This window comes from Trichechus manatus, unplaced genomic scaffold, assembly GCF_000243295.1.
Source record: "Trichechus manatus latirostris isolate Lorelei unplaced genomic scaffold, TriManLat1.0 scaffold00021, whole genome shotgun sequence".
Taxonomy (NCBI): domain Eukaryota; kingdom Metazoa; phylum Chordata; class Mammalia; order Sirenia; family Trichechidae; genus Trichechus; species Trichechus manatus.
Genome location: NW_004443957.1, coordinates 9348092 through 9357600, shown reverse-complemented (window position 1 = coordinate 9357600; position 9509 = coordinate 9348092).

Sequence of the window (9509 nt, the reverse complement as noted above, 5' to 3'; positions counted from 1 at the left end):
TTCTACTTTGCACACATGGGATCTCCATGAGTCAGAATCGACTTCACGGCAACCAACAAAAGCAACAAGGTTTAGCTGGCCCCAGGGTTTTCTATTCTTTCAAACTGTAAAAGAAAAACTTGCACCTAACAATGTTAAAACAGGCAAGAACAACTTTATTCAGAAGGATTATTGGAGGGGAGGAGAAGAAAGGGACATTGTAATGGGAGTGAGATTGTCACAGTGGGGAGAAGGAGACCAGAAGTGTCTGAGCTTCTACTTTGCTGAAGCAGAGATCTGGAAGGATTTTAAAGGCTGAAGTGTGTTAGTGGAAAAATACAAAAGTACTGAAGGATGTTAGAGGGATGTTAAGCAATGGAGTGTGTGGATCACATGGAATTATCTCCTGAGTTCACTATTAAGAAGAGATGGAACACTTTCCATCTGGATTCTGTGAGGGCCAGGGAGAGACAGAGCTCAGCGGCCCAGAGTCACAGAGTCAGGAAGAAGCCTGCCTAAAGTTTAGTCAAACTAAGGGAAACGTTAATGCTATCTTGGTCAGCTGTTTTTCAAAACACAAAAGGGTAGGGTGATTTCCAGGATCACAGGGCTTTGTTAAAATTCAACAGTGTCACAACCTACATCAATGTGATTACATTACAAGTTTAGTGAATAATATTTTGAAAAATTATACTTGCTTTTCTCTTTGGCCTTTTTGAATAAGTGGCCTTCATTCAGCCCAAGGAATTCATTTGTCTGAGGAAATATATATAATATGTATTTTTCCAAAAAGGGTACAAAGGAAAAAAAAAGCTAATAGTCAACCTCTGATATACAAGGTAGAATTATCCAGAAGACAATATTTTATTGTCTTGAGAGAGGGTTATTCCCAACTCCTTTATTTTCCCACATATAGGACCAACTCACAGAGTTCTCCAGCAGTGTGGGCATGATACAGTACTGACCCTGTGGTGGTAAAGTCCCCGTGAGACTTGCTGTTCAAAGATAAAAAGAAGATATGACTTTGGAAGTGGAAGGAAAAGCCATCCCCCTTGTTTTTTTAATAAAAGAGAGAGCGGGGAAGGCAGGAAAAACTTAGGCTATAACCAGACACTTTGTTCAGTTTATTATCCCCTGGGACCACCCCTGTGCTAGAGCCAATGTCGCCCTTTCCATACGCAGTTACATTGCTTGTCACTCCGATTTTCAAAACTTACACACTATACTATTTCAGGATTCACACACACGTGGTGAATGCTAAACCTTAGTGGTCACAGGAAAGTAAAGAGATGAGTCCGCATGGTGGCTGCTGCCCAGATCACACCTGGGCTAGCCCATGCGCTCGTGGCCCCAAGAGACACTGAAGACTTAGGTAATACTCTGTGAAACAGGCGTGTACAAACAACACCTCTCTGGGACCCTTCTAACAGGAAGTGACATGGAGAAAACAGGGGCCTTCTCCTTCATATTGACACCAACCACCCAGCTCCGCCATCTAAGGGTTCCATGCATCAGTCATGGTGCCTGACAAATGGAATGTTTTTGTGAGCACGTGGGAAACCTCCCTTGAAAATTCCCAAGCGTACTTAGATGGCAAGGGTGGTGGGAAAAACAAGTCAAGAGATTGGACTCTCAGATCAGGTTAATTCAAACACAGACTCCAAAACTTACTAACCATCACCTGAGGAAATTTACAAACCTTATCATAATTTGCCTTTCTTGTCTATAAAATAAGGGTTGTTATGTTCACAAAATTTTTGTTCAATAAATACCATTCACAGATTTGTTGATTGGTACTTGGACTGCATCAGTTAAAAACAAAAAAAAAAAGATTAAAAAAAATTCTCCTACCTTTATGGAGCTTATATTCTAAGGGGGGATACAGACAAAAAATAATAACAAATGTAGTAAGTAAATATGCAGTATGTTAGAAAGTGGTAGTGCTATATAAAAACAAAGCAAAGGGGATTGGGAGTTAGAGAGGGAGACATTTGCAATTTCAAATTACATAGTTAAAACAGGCTTTATTGAGAGGAAATCAGTGGAGCATAGATTTTGGGGAAATGAGGGATTACATGACACAATGCAAATAAATTATCTTACTACCCACCACCCGTGACATAGTAAGTCCTCAGTAAATTACTATGGTGATGTTGCTGAGGAGAATTTTCAAGAGATCGAGGTACTAAGTGAGCAGGTGAGTAGGGTAATGGGCTATAATATTTGGGTTAGTCTTATGAATGTGACACTCTGTAACAATAGTAACTAAATTTATTGGACATTGCCTATGTGCTGGGTATAGTGTTAATTTTTAAAATGTTTTATCATACCTAATCCTTGCAAATAACTGTGAATAAAACTAAGGCTGAGAGAAATCAGTAACTTGCTCAGGGGATACATACAAAAAAAAAAAGACCAAGCCTGTTGCCATCAAGTTACCCATAGGGACCTCATAGGACAGAGTAGAACTCTCCACAGGGTTTCCAAGGAGTGGCTGGTGGATTCAAACTGCCAACCTTTTGGTGAGTAGCGACACGTAGCTGTCAGTAAATTAGAGGTAGTCAGAATTTGGGCCAGGTATGTCTAACACTGGAGCTCTTTGTCATCATACTGCTGTGCCTCTCAGGTTTGTTCTCAGATGCCGGTGAGGCTTGTGGAAAGCTGGGCCACATGGTGAAGGAAACAGGGGCACACAGCAGCAGAGTTGGACTATGTAGCTCTCTTTGTCTGCATTCAATCATGCTGCCTCACTGGGCAGGCCTGTACTGAATAATATATCAATTAGATATAAAGTCTTCTAGACGTCAGGCCACCATGAATAGAATATAGAAAGATGCTGTAGAATGTCCTTCACGAGGAGCTTTTAAAGTAATGGATTAGATCTTCTTCAGGCTAGTTGGCCTGTCTCAACGTGTGCTACAGAAAAGTCAGTGTTCCTGTAGGTGTGAGATCCCCGTGTCTGCAGCACCCGCACAGTGCCTGGCATAGAGGAGGCACTCAATAATGGACATTGGTTGATTGACTGGAGTCCCTGGATGGTGCGAACGGTCAACGCATTCGGCTTCCAACTGAAAGGTGGGAAGTTTAGTCCACCCAGAGGCGCCTCAGAAGAAAGGTCTGGTAATCTACTTCCAAAAAATCAGCCTTTGAAAACCCTATGGAGCATAGTTCTACTCTGACACACATGGAGTCTCCATGAGTGAGAGTCAACTTCACAGCAACTGGAATTATTACTTGACTGACTAGCAGAGAAAACGGTGGAAACTTGTTTAATCCAGTGTCCTTCACACAGTTGATAACAGAAGCCTTTTGTCACCTGACCTAACCTACTGGGATAAAAGTCGGCCTCCAGTACTGAGGCATGCTGCTGTACACAAGGAGAAAATGAATGATTTTTTCCAAGATCCTTTTCAATCTAACAAGAAAATTCAGTTTAAACTTAACCTCAAGTCTCCATTTGGAAAGAAAGTCTTCTCGTGCATTGAAGGGCTGGGTGGAAGATATGAAGGCCTTGGAACACGAGAAAACAAAACTGAGATATTTTACCTCGTGCCTTGGTTTCACAGGGTAATGAGCAGAAACTGAAACCAACAGACATTTCTGTTAAAGAGATCACCTTCTGGAGCCCTAAAACTCAGCAATGTTCACAAATTACCTAAAACAAGCAAGATGCTTCCCACCACAAACTTGGAGGGCTAAACAAGTCTGTCAGGCATCTCAGCAGGCACAATGGCTCACAAGAACGCAGAAATGCTGAGGAGAAAGGGGGAGAAAAGGCGAAACAGCTCCTCCCCCACTCTTTTTGAGGCTGTGAAGTCTGCCACTTGCCACATGAGTGACAACACGGATTTGGGTAGCTTCAATACACAGGAAAATGGGGGAAGTGACACTGGGTGACATTCTGCGTGAAAGATGAGTAATAGTGTCAAAAATGCATGGTTGACTGCCCCCAAAAGCTTTAGCATGACACTTCTCCCACCGAAACAGTGAGCCAGCAACAAATAGCAAATGTCACAGAAAACAAACCTACTACAGTTGAGTCCCTCCTCAGCTGCGTTTGGGATCAAGGAGGCCAGCAGAGAACACAGAGATCATGAAAAGTCACACCATGAAAGCCCCATTAGTACTTCTAGATACAGCTAACATAACTGAGCATCCCTATGCTTCATGTCCTATGCTAAGTTTTTTTTTTTTTAATACATTGTCTCATTTAAATGAACATGTAAGGGCAGCCACAATCAGCTTGATCAACATTGTAAACACTGGAAATCAAAGTGGGTAAAAAGGGAGACAGATATTATAGCTGGTTTGGTTTTTTATATCACACACACACACAAACACACACTCACACCTACACACACACACACATCTGCTCCCTGTCTACTATTTTATAAATAAAGAGGAAATCTGAGGCAAGCAGTCAACCCAATCCAGCCTGCCTTGCCTGAGTACCACAAGAAGAAAAAGGGTACTTAATGTGCTGCAGATAGATGAGCAATTAGTTCTCTTCTGAATTGCTGCCAGGACCCCACGGATGGCAAACCAAAAACACTCGTTTCTCTTGAGTCAATTCTGATTCATGGTGACCCCATGTGTGTCAGAGTAAAACTGCGCTCCACAGGCTTTTCAATGGCTGATTTCTTGGAAGTAGATCACCAGGCCTTTCTTCCAAGGCACCTCTGAGTGGGCGCAAACCTCCAATCTTTCAGTTAGCAACCGAGTGCATTAACAGTTTGCACCACCAAGGAACTCCTCATGGATGGTGCCACTGCGTTATTTTCCTTTCTACCATCTCTCCATGTCACTGCACAGCCCTGGTCCCCTGCTTACTTGGTGTTGGAATCTCATGAGCCATAGGGACAGCAAAGTGGCAGCTTTAGAATTTTGCCAGGGTAGAGGTCTTTTAACTCAGGGCTCATTATAATATGGGATTGATAAGGATAATCCATCATCAACACCATCAGCACCACCACAATCACCTTCTTGTTCCCAGACTCTGTGAACAAGCAAAGAGACACAAGCTGGGGGAAAAAAAAAAAAAGATGAATTGCATTCTGATATTGTTCACTCAATACATTCCCCGTTTCTAGATTACATATCTGGCCCATAGTAAAACAAATGTCTGTTTAATGATTACTTGTTGAATGAAAGCACAGTAGTCCAGTTCCTCCCATTTCTGTAAAAGGTGAAACGGAGAGCTAGGATCCATGAGCGAGCATCAGGAAAAGTCCACAGGTTTTTTTGTTTGTTTTTTTTTTCCATTTTTCAATTATCTCCCCAAAGGATAAGAGTAAGTAATCTATAGGTTGTATACGTTATTTTTTTGTTGTTAGTTGCCAATGAATAGGCTACTACTCATGGACACCCCATGGATAATAGAACAAAACGATACCCAGCCCTTTGCCCTTTTCACGATCATTGGTAGGCTCAAGTACTTGTTGTGGCCACTGTGTATTTGAAATGTCTTACAAACCTAGGGGGCTCATCTTCCCGTGCTATATCAGACAATATTCTGTTGTGATCCATAGGGTTTTCATCGGCTAATTTTCGGAAGTAGATTGCTGGGCCTTTTTTCCTAGTCTGCTTTCATCTGGAAGCTCTGCTGAAACCTGTTCACTATGGGCGACCCTACTGGTACTAGATATACCAGTGGCATAGCTTTCAGCATTATAGCAACATGCAAGCCATCTCAGAACAACAAACTGACAGTGAGCATCATACATGTTAGGATACTGCCACAACACAGAACAAGATGCAAAACGTGAGATCCTTGGACAAAGCAGAAATCTTGCAAGAGCTGTAATAGGAATAGATTCTAGGTACCCTTATTTTCTCTCCCTTGATAATCATTTGTCTCACTTTGTAAACTACCAAGTCTGTGCTTTTAGCGTCACTTAACACAGTTAGGCCGGGAGACAAAGGCATAGCCTTATTTTTTCTCTTGTCATTATGACCCAGTGTCTTAGTTATCTAGTGCTGCAATAACAGAAATACCACAAGTGGATAGCTATAACAAACCGAAATTTATTCTATCATAGTCTAGGATGCTAGAAGTCCAAAGTCAGGATGCCAGCTCCAGGGGAATGCTTTTTCTGTCAGTTCTGAGGGAAGGTCCTTGTCATCAATCTTCCCCTGGCCTAGGAGCTCCTCAGCACAGGGACCCTGGGTCCAAAGGACATGCTGTGTTCCTGGCACTTCTTACTCAGTAGTATGGGGTCCTTTTCTTCTCTGCTCGTTTCTCTCTTTTATATCTCAAAAGAGATTGACTCAAGACACAACCTAATCATATAGAGTCCCGCCTCATTAACATAACTGCCTCCAATCCTGCTGATTAACATCATAAAGGTATGATTTACAACACATAGAAAAATCATATCAAATCACAAAATGGAGGACAACCACACAATACTGGAAATCATGGCCTAGCCAAGTTGACACACATTTTGGGGGCACACAATTCAATCTATAACATTCCACCCTTTGGCCCCCCAAAATTCATGTCCTTGCCACTATTATATTATAGTAAAAGTCTTATATCAACTCCAAGTCCAAATTCCAAAAATTCCTTTTCATCTGTGAAATTTAGAATAAAAGTTATCTGCTTCCAAAGTACAATGGTGGAAATGTCACAAGATAGGCATTTCCATTATGAATGGGAGAAATTGGAAGTAAAGAAAGGAAAACAAGGCACGAAGCAAGTCAGCAGAACACATTATGTTAGCTCTCAAGACTTTAAAATAATCCTTTGTTCTCTGAGACCATTTAGGTAATGGCCCTGCCCTCCGGATTCTGGGTGTTGGCCACACTCTCTGGATTCTGGGTGGAGGTCCCTCGGCCCTGGGCTTCGGCTCCACCTTCCAGGCCCACTGGAATGACAACTCTGCTCCCTTGCACTTAAGCAGCCCCATTCTCCTAGTCCATCTGAGTGATGACCCTACCCCCTCAGCCCCAGCAGGCCTCGTTCTTCTGTCACTTGGTCATGGCAACCCCATTCTCAGCTTTGGGGAGTCAATCTGGTCCCATCCTGCTGACACTCGTGAAAGGTAGCCCCACACTCCGGAACCAAGCTGGTGACAATCTGACTCTTTGAAACCCAGGAGGCTGTGGCCCAATTCTTTGAGACCCTAGAGGCCATGGCTCCACCCTTTGAGAACCCAGGGGTCATGATTGAGGTAGCTCTGCTTCCCCTGCTCCTTGTCTCTTCAGCTTGTGCTTCCTTGTTCCTTAACCTCTTGGCCTCTTGGGGCCTTGAGCTGGCCCGGTATCTGCCCTGCTTGGACAAGTGTTCTAAAGTTCTTTAGCTCTATGGGTAAGTGTCTGGAGGCACCCCACTCCACCAGCGGCGGTGTTCATTCAAAATTAACCATATGTTGGTTAATTATTTGTGTGTATATTCGTATATACGGATATATCTATAAATATGTAAAATATATGTACTAGTGGTTACTAAGTATAAATATAAATATATATAAATGTCAGTGATAATTTAATTTATATATATATGTATATATATATATTTAGTAGCCACTAATAAATGGAGTCCCTGGGTGGCACAAATCATTAAGAGCTGGACTACTAGCTGAAAGGTCAATGGTTCAAACCTACCCAGAAGTGCCTTGGAAGACAGTCTTGGCGATTCATTTCAGAAAGGTCACAGCCTTGAAAATCCGATGGAACAGTTCTACTCTGACACACTTGGGGTCATCATGAGTCAGAATCGACTCAAGGGCAGCTAACAATAACAACAACAATCACTAACATATAAATACATATTACTTACAAAGAATTAAAGTAGTTTTTCTTCTCAGTGACCAATAAATAGGGCTTTGGAAATCCAAGTGTGGAAACAAAAGTCAGAAATTAATAAAAGAAAAAAAACATTGTTACTTATATCTAACAGATATTCAGTAAATGGCACTGCAAATAAGTACAACATGGCTATGAGGATAACATCATGGGAAGAAGCTATAGAGTTCATTCACAGTGGAATTAGAAATTAAAAGAATAAAAAATTTTCTTGAGAATCCAGGGAAGATACAGAGCAGGCAACCAAAGATAATTTCCATTTTCATTTCAAGTCTAGGGAAACCCAATTTTTGTCTCTTATATGGACCAAAGATGAACATTTATCTAATGTGTAAAATTTTATGTAGCCTTACAGATCCTGACACCTATAGTTAATGAACTTCGGTGCACTTGTGTGTGCTGGCATGTAAATAACTTATCAGGAGAATTCAAGTCACAGAAGATGAAAGATAACCTGTATTCAAACTATCCAGTATTAACAACAGCAAAAAAAATTAAAAGACATGGAAAGAAACAAGAAAGTATGACGTAAACAGAGCAAAAAATGCAGTCAATAGAAAATGTCCATGAGGAAGCCCAGATGTTGGACTTGTAGAGAAAGACCTTTAATTAGTTATTATAAATATGTTCAAAGAAATAGAAATTATTTTTTTAAGAAAGAAGCAAATAGAAAGTCAGGAGTTGAGAAGTAAAATTACCGAAATTAAAAATTTACTAGAGGGACTCAACAGCAGATTTGAGCAGTCAGAAGAATCAGCAAACTGGAGATAGGCCAATGGAGATTATCCACTCTGAGGAGCAGAAAGAAAAAGGCATGAAGAAAAATGAAGAGTCTAAGAATCCCGAGGGACACCATCAAACACATCAACACAAGCAGGAAGAAGCAGAAGTTGAGGAAGGAGATAAGGGGCAGAAATGGGCCTAAAGAAATAATGGCTGTGCAAAACTTATACTCTGAAAACAACAAAGCATTGTAGAAAGCAATTAAAGATGATCTAAATAAATAGAAATATGTACCATGCTCGTGGACCAGAAGACTTAACACTGTCAAGACGGCAATATTCCCCAAATTGATCTACAGATTCATCACAATCCTTATCAGAATCCAAGATGCCTTCTTTGTAAAAATTGGCATGCTGATCCTAAAAATTTATGTGAAATTACAAAAAACAGAATAGACCAAACAATACTGAAAAAGAACAAAACTGGTACTCACACTTCTTGATTTCAAAACCTACTACAAAGAATGAGTGATCAAGAAAATGCAGTACTGGCAAAAGCATAGACATATAGGTCAACAGACATACAGAATTGAGAGTCTATAAATAAATCAATGTGTCTATGGTCAAATGATTTTCAACAAGGATGCTAAGACCATTTAATGGAGAAAGAATAGTATTTTCAACAAATGGTGCTGAAACAACTGGCTAGCCACATACAAAAGAAAGAAATTGAACCCTTACTTCATAAGTATACAAATATTTACTCAAAATGAATCAAACACTTAAATGTGGGAACTGAAACTATAAAATCTGAGAAGAAAATATAAGGCTAAATCAACATGACTTTGTTTTTGGTAATAGATTCTTAGATATGATACCAAAAGCATGAAAAGGAAAAGAAAAAGTAGATAAATTGCAAATATTTGCAAATCATACATCTGATAAGGGATTTTTGTCTAGAATATATAAAAAATTCATTAAACTCTGTGATAAAAAGATAGA